Below are 12096 nucleotides of genomic sequence, written 5' to 3'. Positions count from 1 at the left end.
GACACGCTCAGTCCCTGCACGAAGAAATCGCCTCCCTTTTAATCAAGGACGCGATAGAGCCTGTCCCTCCAACCGAAACGAAGAAGGGTTTCTACAGCCCTTACTTCGTTGTACCCAAGAAAGGCGGCGGCGTACGATTGATCTTGGACTTGCGAGTTTTCAATTGGACCTTGTCCAAATTCCCGTTCAAAATGCTCACCCAGAAACAAATTCTATCTGGCGTCCGGCATCTAGATTGGTTCGCAGCGATGGACCTGAAGGACACGTACTTCCACGTCTCGATTCTCCCTCGACATCGACCCTTTCTGCGGTTCGCGTTCGACGGCCAGGCGTATCAGTACAAAGTCCTCCCCTTTGGCCTGTCTCTGTCCCCTCGCGTCTTCACGAAGGCCGCTCCGAGGAGCTGACATACGCATACTCAATAACCTCGACGATTGGCTCATTCTGGCCTCCTCGCTGGAATTACTATGCGCACACAGAGACCAGGTGCTCAAGCACCTCGGCCGTTTAGGGTTTCATGTCAACTGGGAGAAGAGCAAGCTCACCCCGGTCAAGAGCATCTCTTTTCTAGGTTTGGAGTTAGACTCAGTCTCAATGAGAGCACGTCTCTCCAACGAGCATGCTCAGTCAGTGCTGGAATGCCTCGCTCCCTTCAAGCCAGGCGCCGTGGTCCCTTTAAAACATTTCCAACAGCTCCTGGGGCATATGGCATCCTCCGCACGCGGCACGCACAAGGTGAAAGTTACCACTTGTTAGAGACGTGCTGTCATTGAGACTGAGTCTAAGCCTTCAAACCCTGGCAGACCTCTGCTTTCTAAGGGTAGGAGTGCCCTTGCAGCAGTCGAGTGTCCCGACGTGTTCTGGTTACGACCGACGCTTCCAAACTGGGTTGAGGCGCCGTTTGCAACAGACAGCGCAGCCACAGGCCGGTGGAACCGAAGCCCGCTGCGCTGGCACATCAAGTGCCTAGAGCTGCTGGCTGTTTTTCTTGCCCTAAAGAGGTTTCTTCTGTTAATTCGGGCCAAGCACATCCTAGTCAGGACAGACAGCACCATGGTGGTGGCCTACATAAAGGCAACAAAAAAGTACGCTCCCTCCACATTTCACAGCTCGCCCGTCGTCTCCTCCTTTGGAGCCAGCAGCGACTCAAGTCACTGCGCGCCACTCACATCCCCGGCAACCTCAATGTGATAGCGGACGCGCTATCAAGACAAAGCTTGCCCGGCGGAGAGTGGAGGCTCCACCCCCAGTCGGTCCAGCTAATTTGGGACAGGTTCGGCAAGGCCCAGGTAGACCTGTTTGCCTCCCAAGAAACCTCCCACTACCCGCTCTGGTATGCCCTCAAAGAGGCTCCCCTCAGGACCAATGCTCTGGCACACAGCTGGCCCGCGATGCTGCGAAAGTACGCTTTTCCCCCAGTGAGCCTTCTTGCACAGGGGCTATGCAAGGTCAGGGAGGACGACGAGCAAGTCACCCTGGTGGCCCCTACTGGCCCACCTGGACGTGGTTCTCGGATCTCACGCTCCTCACGACAGCCCCTCCCCTATTGCGGCCCACCACGACACGGTAGACGGCAAGTCTCTTGGTAAGCACGACTTAATTGTCAGGTCCCTAAATGGTGCCCGGAGGTTGACTCCCTCCCGGCCTAACCTGTTCCCCTCCTGGGATCTCTCGGTTGTCCTCATGGGACTCCAGAGATCCCCCTTCGAGCCGCTAGACTCAGTTGGACTCAGGGCTCTCTCTCTCAAGACCGCCCTGCTGATCGCGCTTGCCTCCATAAAGAGGGTCGGGGACCTGCAAGCGTTCACTGTTAGCGACTCTTGCCTGGAGTTCGGTCCGGCAGACACTTTTGTGATCTTAAGGCCGCGACCGGGCTATGTGCCCAAGGTTCCTACCACACCCTTCAGGGATCAGGTAGTGAACCTGCAAGCGCTGCCCCGGGAGGAGTATGTGCTTTACGTATCTATCTGGACAACTAGACGCTCTTCGTCTGCTTTGGGGACAGCAGAAAGGGAACGCTGTCTCCAAGCAGAGACTCGCCCACTGGGTTGTCGTTGCCATTTCCTTGGCTTATCACACCCAGGCCGTGCCCCCCCTTGTGGGTCCGAGCTCACACCACCAGGAGTGTTGCGTCCTCGTGGGCACTGGCTAGGGGCACCGCCTTAGCAGACATCTGTAGAGCAGGGCTGGGCAACACCTAACACTTTTGCAAGATTCTATAATCTCCGAGTTGAGTCAGTATCGTCCCATGTTTTCTCAGGTCCGAGCCCGTAGAACTCGGTAGCACGCTGACGATCTGACTGGGTGAACCGCTTGCGCCTAGCGCCCTTTCCCCCTAACCAAGGGAAAACAGTGTGCCTCTGTTCCCAGGAGATCCCTTTTTTTTGGGGGCCGCTGGTTGACTCCTTCCTAGCCCTCGCGGGTCCACAGTTCAGCGGAGGAACTCGCCGACCCAAACCACTGCGGGTACCACAAGCTACCCTGTACTGGTATAGGTGCTCCACAGGTAAGGCCTCCTGTTCGGATTCCCCCTGTGTGTAATGCCACGGTACTGTCCCCTCACGAGCTGACTCCCGTGTTTCCCTTAGGCAGTTACAGCTGGCTCGGTCACCGTGCTGTATGCTTCCCCCCTCTACGAGGCTGGATCTACCACTGCACCAACTTTTCCACATTGGTCCTAAGTTAGGCCATCTGATGTATTTGCCACTAAAATTTGCCTCCCCTCCCGGGTAGGTGTGGCCTCCGCAGGGTCTTCTCCACCCTGAATGAAGGCTAACACCCCCTTCCCTCAATGCGTGTAAGGGCCGTAGTTGCTCTATGCAAGAAACATAGAGAGAAAAGAGGCCCAGCCAGGCTGGCCCGTTCCCATGTTGGCGGCCATCACCTTGTTCCCCCCTCCAGGGTAACGATAAGGAGTCTGATGGCTTAAATGGGGCATTGGGGAAGGGTACGTGCAGCCTGATACAGTTGGTCGTTCTGCACGTAAGAATACCTGCTCGCTCCTGTATCAGCAGTTCACGCACTACGGCTCAGCGCATGGCACTTTTAAGTGGACCCCTAGTGTCGCTTCTCTGACACAACGTGGCGAGAGCGACAGAAGAGGAACGTCTAGGTTACGTATGTAACCTCCGTTCCCTGATGGAGGAGCGAGGCGTTGTGTCTCCCCTGCCACGTCGCTGAGCCGAGCCACTGTTGTGGCGGACCATTTCGGTTCCTCAGAAAAATCCTGAATGAACTCCCGTATTTGCGCCGCTTAAATACCCGTATGTCCGGGGGCGGGACATGCAAATACTGGTTGCCAACTCTCATTGGCCTTTTTCATAGTTCAGAGGTGAATAACGGCGCTTAAGAGAGACCCCTAGTGTCGCTTCTCTGACACAACGTCTCGTTCCCTCCATCAGGGAATGGAGGTTACATACGTAACCTAGACGTTTCTCAAGGAATACTGTTCCATTAAGAAGCCTTTTACAGCACTGGGCATCCTACAGGGTGAGGACACTTTTTTTATGGGATGCTTCAACCAACTCTAGAAGTTCTAATGGTCAAAACCTTAGCAACGAAAAATGGCCTATCGCAAATGACTGCAAATGAAATTTACTGCATTCCATTGGCTCTGTACTTGTATTTTGCACAATGACAATAAAGTTGAATCTAATCTTATCTAATCTAATCTAATCTAATGACCACTGGGATGCCTGAGGTTATTGTGGGAGCAATTAAAACTCGATTTGCCACAACAATTGACTTCAAGGATGCGCTACTGGCTGCCGTCTTACTGCCCAAGTTCAAGCTGCGCTGGGTAAAAGAAGAAGCCAGAAAAGACCACATCAAGTTCCTCCTCATGATGGAGTGCTGCTCCCTAACAACATAAGAACCTGCAGCCCTGATTCCTGATGCCCCTTAACCTGCTGCTGTCACCTCCAGGGAGGAGGAATTTTTTCCTTTGATGAAGGAAGAGGTAATGTCTTATTTCAATTCTGCCCCTGTGATGGAAAGCCTGCACCAGTTTCCAAGAATTAAAAAAATCACACTCCGCTATAATGCCCCAACACCATCCAGTTTACCAGTAGAAAGACTTTTCAGTCTCGGGAGTCTTGTGCTCACCTCAAAACGCAACGTCTTGGTGATGGACACTTTCAGCACCTTCTCCTGATGCGCTTCAACTGATATTTCTGTCAAATGGGTAGTGGAATAGGCTAGCCCACCATAGAATCATAGTAGGCTATATAGGTCTTGGCCATAAGTGCCTTGATAGTTCTATTTATTTTACCAGCCTTGTTTGGCTGCATGCTACCTATGTTGTATATTTGGCAGTAACAGGTTTCCTGTTTAGACTTTATTTTATTTTCAATTTTCCTGTGTGTGTGTTCAGCCAAGCTTAAATTTTTTTTTGTGAAGTTGGACTGAAATGACTGAGCTGCATTTCGTATGAGGTGTAATAGGCCCAAGCATTTTTACTTTATTTTTTGTATTTTTGCAAAATGTGGCTAGCCCCATAGAGCCATTAGCTATAGGTCTAGCTATAAGTGATTTAAATTTTACCAGCCTTTATTTGGCAGTCTATGTTTTAGCCATTGTTTGGCAAATAGCATGGTTTCTCTGTTTGGCCTGCATTTTATTTCTTAGCAATTGTAGCCTATGTTTAGCCTACATGTTAATTTTTGTTAATTTGGACTGAGTCCTATTCTTGGAAGCCTAATTCACCAAGATCACTTTTTGATTCTTAATAAAGCATAAACAGTGTCCGTCCAATGCATGCCAGCTTTGTGCTGAAAGAGAATAAAAGAATAGAAATGAAAAGAAAAAGAGATTGTGCGTCTTGTCATGTCATTAGGCTATAGGTTACATAATAGTGGGCTCTAGCTCTATTGTGTTTCATATGAATAGGACTAGACTTTAAATATTTACAGTATCTCTACAATATTTTACCAGACTTTGATCCTTTGTCTGCTTTTATGATTCTGTCAGTGATTGTTACTTATTGTATAGTGCCATGAGCCTTCACTGTGCCTATTATCAGGGATGGATTGTGACTTGCAAAGGCATAGTGTTTTCGTTTTCATGGCCAAAAGTTGTTGAGCGGTGGTTTCGTTTTTACTGTTGATGGGTTTTCGAGCAGGGATCGTGGATCGTGCAACTGGATCGTGCAACCTTAAAGCCTATAGGGCCCCCCCGGGCAGTCAAGGGCTCCTGGTAGTCAAGGGCCCCTGGGCACTGGCACCATTGGCCCGGTCGGTAATCCATTTCTACCTATTATATTAAGTTGTTAGTAGCCTTAGGGGCCTACACAGTCATTATGCTATATCACATTATCCTCCACTGGATGTACAATGAGCTGCAATAAACTAAATTTTAGCATTTTAGAATGCCAAGTCATACTTCCGTGGTTATTTTGGTGAAAGTAACTCAAAAGAAATGCAAAAGTAGTGTAAATCATTACAATTCAGAGACAGTAATATTGTAATATAACTAATTACACTCAAATTACAGTAACTAGTAACCTATAATGTATTACATTTTGGAAGTAACTTGCCCAATACTGCATATATGTCAAAACACGCAAGTTATAACTACATACATCAACATTTGGACTTGTGTACAATGGAACATCTATTTATGGTAGATCTCATGGTTCTGCATGCATATACAAACAATTTAGCTAGCCAGAACTAAGGAAATTAGGTGTGATCCTGTTTAATTTAGCTGAAATTTGGCCCATTGATTGCTAGTTTTAGTCACCAATGTGTTCATTATAGTCTATCAACAGCGGGAAAGCACTGATTGCAAGGGGCTATTAATTTATAGTCAGGCAATATTTGCACTAAACTACTTTTTATGCATGTGCCAGATGCGAGCCTATTTTCATGGCAGTCGAAGTTCATTTAAGGTGTGGCCTAAACTGAAAATGAGAACAGGTGTGGCCCAACTATTTGAGTATAACCTACATTTTAATTTCATATCAAAGAAACACATTTTCATGGTGTGGAACCAATGTCCACAATTGAATTAAGTTATACCAATGTGGCATGGGGGCGTGGTCATGTGTTGGTCTGTGGGAGAGAGAGAGAGGTAAGTCTTTTCACCTGGATCACAATTATCCCTAACACCTGTCTCTCGTTATAGTGATGCAGTGGGACACCAAAAGGGAGGCCAGAGAGTCAGTGTGGGAGAGAGAGTGTCCAGAAAGCACAACAGCCAGAGTGTCTGAGAGTGTGTTACGTTTTGATTACATTTACATTTATAACGACAGTTACCATCGTGTGTACGCATCAAAGTGCAAATTAAAGTACTGACCTTGAACCTGCTTCATTGTCTCCTGACTCCTCCATTGCCCACGAACTAAGATCTCATTACATCCAACTATTTTGAAACATGTACAGTAAATTTTACAGTTAATTTTCATTAATCAATTAACATTTTATTTCTGTGTGTGTGTGAGCATGTGTGAGCTTGTATTTATCACTTTGTGGGGACCAAATGTCCTTGTGGGGACATTTTGTTGGTTCCCCTATGGAAAACAGCTTATAAATCATACTAAATGATGTTTTTAAAATGTAAAAATGCAGAAAGTGTTCTGTGAGGGTTAGTGTGGAGCGGAGGGGGGCGGGGCGGGGCGGGGCCGGGGCGGAATATCGCGCGCCCGGTCCCCAATCTGCCTGATGAGGCGTGCGAGGGATAAAGGCGGCCGGTGACCATGGTTCGAGAGAGAATTACAGGAATGTCTGTCATGTGTGTTTATGTTTGTGCTTTTGGTTTGAGTTCAGTTTTCATTAAATTATCATTTATGTTGACAAGCCAGATCTCGCCTCCTCCTTGCCCATCCTTTAACTGTGTTACATTGGTGCCGAAGCCGGGAAGGAGGAGGGATGCCCGTCGCAGAGTCCTCGACACTGCCGTCCACCCTGGGGAGCGCCGCTGCCATCTGCCGGGTGACGGAGTAGCCCGACCGCCTGGATGCGGGGAACGGCCGTCGTCCGCGAGGGGAGGAGGGAAGAAACTCTCCGACCGCCCAGAGCGGTAGAGCCACTGCCAGGGGCGGAGGAGTGTCCCCATTTGCTGCCAGAAAAGCGGAGGCGCGTTCTGCCTGCTGGGGGTTGAAGGTTTCACTCCGGTTCGCCCGGGGTTGGAGTGGCTGTCGTCTGCCTGAGTGTGGAGGAGTGTTCGAGGACCACGTGACGGTACATCAGAGAACCGGTGAGTGAGCTTTTTCTCTCTCTCTCTCTCCTCTCTCTCTCTTTCGCACTGTGTTGGCCTTTTGAGGAGTGTGGAGCGGAGGGGGGCGGGGCCGGGTCGGAATATCGCGCGACCGGTCCCAGTTACTATAGTAATTGTACACATTATGTTTAACAAAGAAATATTTTACATTCTCCATAGTGCGTCAAAGTATACAATTGTTGGTTTAATCCTAATGAGTCTGAGTTGTGTGGTATGTGCTGTGCTCTTTGTCATAAAGTGCTTTGCACAATCCTGTAAATCCTTTAGTTCCAGCCAGTAATTCAGGTTTTTCTCTCTGTGGACTGCCGCTTTTAGCACTGTGCTGCCCCATTGAGCAATAATTATGTGCAATACACAGTTTAAGTCTATTTATATTATCTAACATATCCTCTTCTGCCATTACATACAAAGAAAAAAAACTTTTTGCACTGTACATAACATACTGTATTTTTGTACTTTATATAACGGATTTGTTTTAGATTTGCACTACGTATGTGTGTGTATGTATGAATGAAGGTGTGTGACTGTATGTACATATATGTATAATTATATAGATATTTTTTATTATCTATGTCTTGCTGCTGTTTTTGTATTGTTTTTTGTATTGTGCACTGGAAGCTCTTGTCACCAAGACAAATTCCTTGTATGTATAAGCATACTTGGCAATAAAGCAGATTCTGATTCTAAATTCATATGGGTGCACATTTTGCTAGCATATTAACTTTAGTGCAGCACATGTGTATTCTAACGTTAACATTAGCTTTGCAAATTGTTTTGTTTAAAAGTAGACATTTCAAACTTTCTTTATACATATGTTTCATGTTTGTGTGATAAGTTTTCATTGAGTTTCGGTTAGTTTGAGATGTGTTTCAGAAAGATTCTCATGGAGACGCACTCTGTTTATTTCCTTTATTTTACAAAAGCACAAGGTTTTGTTGTTATTATGAGTGTACACAAATAAAAGTAGTCCATTTATAGTTTCTAATGATGTCTTACACTTATCTGTATGGCCAAAAATGACTAAGTATTTTAAGTTGTTTCCGATGTCATGAGGAAAAAAATCCAGCAGAACGCACCAGCACGTTCGTCGCGCCACAGGGTTAACTTAGCTAGCTAGATACAGACGGAGCGACGGAGCTTCATAGGTGTCATGGCACACTGGATAGATCCTGAAACTCTAAAGAGATGTTATGCTGCCCTAGCATGTAAACAACTAAAAGACACATATTTTTCTGCACTCGCAGGTGCCTTGAATGAAATCCACACAAGAGTTCAACATCCGTGAGTACAACTGATAATGGCTCAAATTTTCTAAAAGCATTTAGAGTCTATGGTCATCTTGATGGAAACAATCCAGAAACTGTGGAAGGGCCAGGCCAAGTCAGATGGGAGAAAGAGAGAGTGATGATGATGATTAAGAGGGGGAAAACAGTGAGGGTGTTGAGTTTGTTGAAGCTGGAACCATGTTGGACCAAGATAATGGCCTGGAATATCAACTGCCTAAACATTATCGCTGTGCCTGCCACCTTCTCAACCTGGTGTCTACAGTTGATGTCTTGGAAGCCAATTCCAATTCAGCTTACAAGCGACTCTCCCGCTCAGCATTTTCAATGTGCTCAAGTTTGTGTAACAAAAGTGCAAGATCCACCACAGCTGCTGAGATAATCGAAGAAAACTCCAGCTCTTGAGGCCAAATTATACTAGGTGGAATTCCTTTTTCCTAGTTGTCGAGAGGATTGTGAGAATTGTGAGGGAACAAGGAGAAAAGGCCATTACAGCTGTCTGCAGTGCGTAAAAAATTCCCATGTAAGTACCACTTGATTTTCAGAATGTAGCCTTTTGATTTCAATATGATGCAATATTATTTATAAATACATCTTTGACCGTTTTGGATGGATTCAAACTGACTTTAATACATTTATACTGTGTATGAAAAGTTTTTTTATATATATATGAAATATTCATTAATCTCTCTCTCATATACACACAGTATAAATAATATAGTACTACTCAACGTTACAAAACAAAATCTGTCAATTGGTTTCACTTTACTTGCAACAACACATGACAGTCTTTTGTGTGTGTGTGTTTTGACAGGTTCACTCCAGCTGAGCTTGCATTTCTGGAAGAATATGCAAAGACAATGAGCCCATTTGCAAAAGAACTCAATGTTCTTCATGGGGCAAATGGGATGGTTGTACCTACAGTAACACTTCTAAAGACAAAGCTTCAGCTCATTCACATTTCCTCCAGGTTCTGTGGGCCTTTGGTGGATGCTCTTCTAGCAGGAATTGAAAAACTTTTTGGACAGATACTCTTTGATCCAGAGCTAATCACTGCTGCAATTCTACTCCCTACATACTGGACAAGTGATGAATGTGACCTAAAACCTAAGTAAACTTAAGGTAAGTTTTGCACAGTTTGCTTTATGCTTTACTACTGAATTTAATAAAGTGCCCTCTTTTAAATTCAGTAGTAAAGCATAAAGCAAACTTTGAATTTGAATTATTTTGAAAACATATTGAGCAATTGTTTTTCAAGCAAGAGTGGGCAATTCACGAAAAAATTATTTTACATAACCATCTTGGCATTAAAAAAAAATTATTATTTGGTTTTGTATTCCATAGGTTTTGACTATATCAAAAGCCACCTGAAACATCAAATGGAAGTGCATAAAAGAAGTGACAAGTCAGCTGGACACCTACCACAACTGCACAATGGAGGTACTAAAGTCCTTCTCTGCAGTATGCCACTTGTCACTAAAGCTTAACAATCCACTACCAGCCTCAGCTGCCTGTGAGTGACTGTTCAGCACCACAGGACTGATTTTTACACCAAAAAGGGCACGTGTGTATTCCAAGAACTTTGAAAATCAGCTGCTTCTCAGGCTAAACAAAGACTTCTGGTAATAAGTTTGTGTATGAGAGTTAATGCCCAGTTTTGAAACGATTCGCACACAGAAATGAACACCCATATATATATACACATATACCTATACACCCCACCCACCCCACACACACACTTATGCACACACTCACTGGCTCATACCCACAATAACTTGAGGCAAAAAAGAAGGTTCTCCTAGTTATGTAGTGTTTGCCTTGCCTATTATTCCCCAGTTTTTGGAGGGCTAAGGATTCTTCCCTACAATTTTGTTTCTCAGTGTTGTATAAGGGATGTTGATGCATGTTGCTAGTGCTGATGGCACACATATTCATATTCAGTCTTTAGGACAATTCTTAAGGCCAGTGAATAGGCCTGTGTCTGAAATGTCTCTGTTCTCAGTCATGGCGCTAATTTGAGCAGTTCTGATTTAAAGAAATACTTTTTCTTTTTTTATATGGAAATGTCTACTCTGCTCAGGTTGACTGGTTTAGTCAGATAGTTTCCATATGCTGTAGATCCGATAAACCTTGTAAAGTGTAAATTATGCTTGCACTAATTTTCTTTCTGTTTGAATTTCAACTAAATTTACAGTATAACTCACCTCAATTTTGGCATTTTTAAAGTATCATAATAATTTTGAGTTGTTTCCAAGGACAAGAGGATTTGGGCTTAGTCTTTTCTCTGCTTGTGTTCTATATGGCGGTTGTTCAGCCTGGATACATTCATTAGCTAACACAATTTTAAATGTTAGTTCTTTTGTATTAATGTATTAATATGATGTGAGGTCCAGTTATCAGCGTGACACTAAAACAGGTAGTAGTAATGGCTACTTTTTACTTAAGTACATGTCAGAGTCCATACTTCTTTTCTTTAACTTGAGTGAAAAAGTGTAGTCAGTACTTCAACTTTTACCAAAGTCTTTTTAAACACTAGTATCTGCACTTCTACTTAAGTGAAGGATGTGTGTACTTTTGCCATCTCTGCTATAGTGGAATAAATTCAAATGTAACCCTCCCAACCCTGGTTGTAGAATCAATTATTTTGATTTTCATCTACAGTCACCATTGATGAGATTTGGATGCTGAGTGTTGATATCTTCTGCACCTGATTGACAACTCATGAGGCATATTATACCTCAAGGTTACCAAAACCGTCCAGATCCAGCTCCATTCCAGCTTTTTGTCAGACTCCACTGCTACGTGTCACTGATTGATGATGACTAATAGCAGGTGGTGCCAGGCTAACATCACTTCAGTCTATTACGATGGACTTCAGGGGATGAACTGATTCTAACTCCAACCATAAGACATGGGATACTTCACATGCCACTGCCTGAACCTTGGACTTCGGATAGACCTCACCAAAATGACCTATCGGTCAAACTGCGATGCACCTCACTGATTTCTGCCTGCATAACCTTGGTCTAATGATGGACTACACTCGAATACATAGACTATTTATTAATTGTCAACAAAAGCCTTCTTCAGCCAACTAACAAAGGACACTGCATCTATGTGAACTTCTGCAGTTAATCCAGGATGAACTTCAAAGACATTAGTCATTAATCTTACAGTTCATACAAAATACTTTTTAAACACTGGCCCTTAAAGGGTTAGTTCACTAAAAAATGAAAATTATCCAATAATTTACTCACCCTCAAGCTATCCAAGGTGTATATGACTTTTTTTTTCTTTCAGCCAAACACAATCAGAATTACTGTATATTAAAAAATATCCTAGCTCTTCCAAGCTTTATAAAGGGAGTGTATGGTACCTTAGATTTTGAAGCCCAAAAAAAATGCATCCATCCATCAAAAAAGTAATCCATACGGCTCCAGGGGGTTAGTAAAGGCCTTCTGAAGTGAGGCAATGTGTTTTTGTAAGATAAATATTCATAACTTTATGAACTATAATCACTGGCTTTCTCTATCCTCTGCGCTTCTGTGTTCATTATTTCTCACTGGAGCTTGCTATGCCTACGCCATATGCCAGAACT

General features: G+C 44.4%; 1 long non-coding RNA gene across 1 annotated transcript; it reads left to right on the top strand.

The window, feature by feature from the left end:
- Nucleotides 1-9489: 9489 nt before the first annotated feature.
- Nucleotides 9490-11283, top strand: LOC127637461 (uncharacterized). The gene is made up of 3 exons (XR_007969753.1): nucleotides 9490-9620; nucleotides 9843-9938; nucleotides 11160-11283. It is a non-coding gene; the product is annotated as an uncharacterized LOC127637461 (long non-coding RNA).
- The last annotated feature ends 813 nt before the right edge of the window (nucleotides 11284-12096 follow it).

Source organism: Xyrauchen texanus, chromosome 45, assembly GCF_025860055.1.
Source record: "Xyrauchen texanus isolate HMW12.3.18 chromosome 45, RBS_HiC_50CHRs, whole genome shotgun sequence".
Taxonomy (NCBI): domain Eukaryota; kingdom Metazoa; phylum Chordata; class Actinopteri; order Cypriniformes; family Catostomidae; genus Xyrauchen; species Xyrauchen texanus.
Note: the sequence above shows the minus strand (reverse complement) of the source record. Positions and strands in the feature narration are given on the sequence as shown.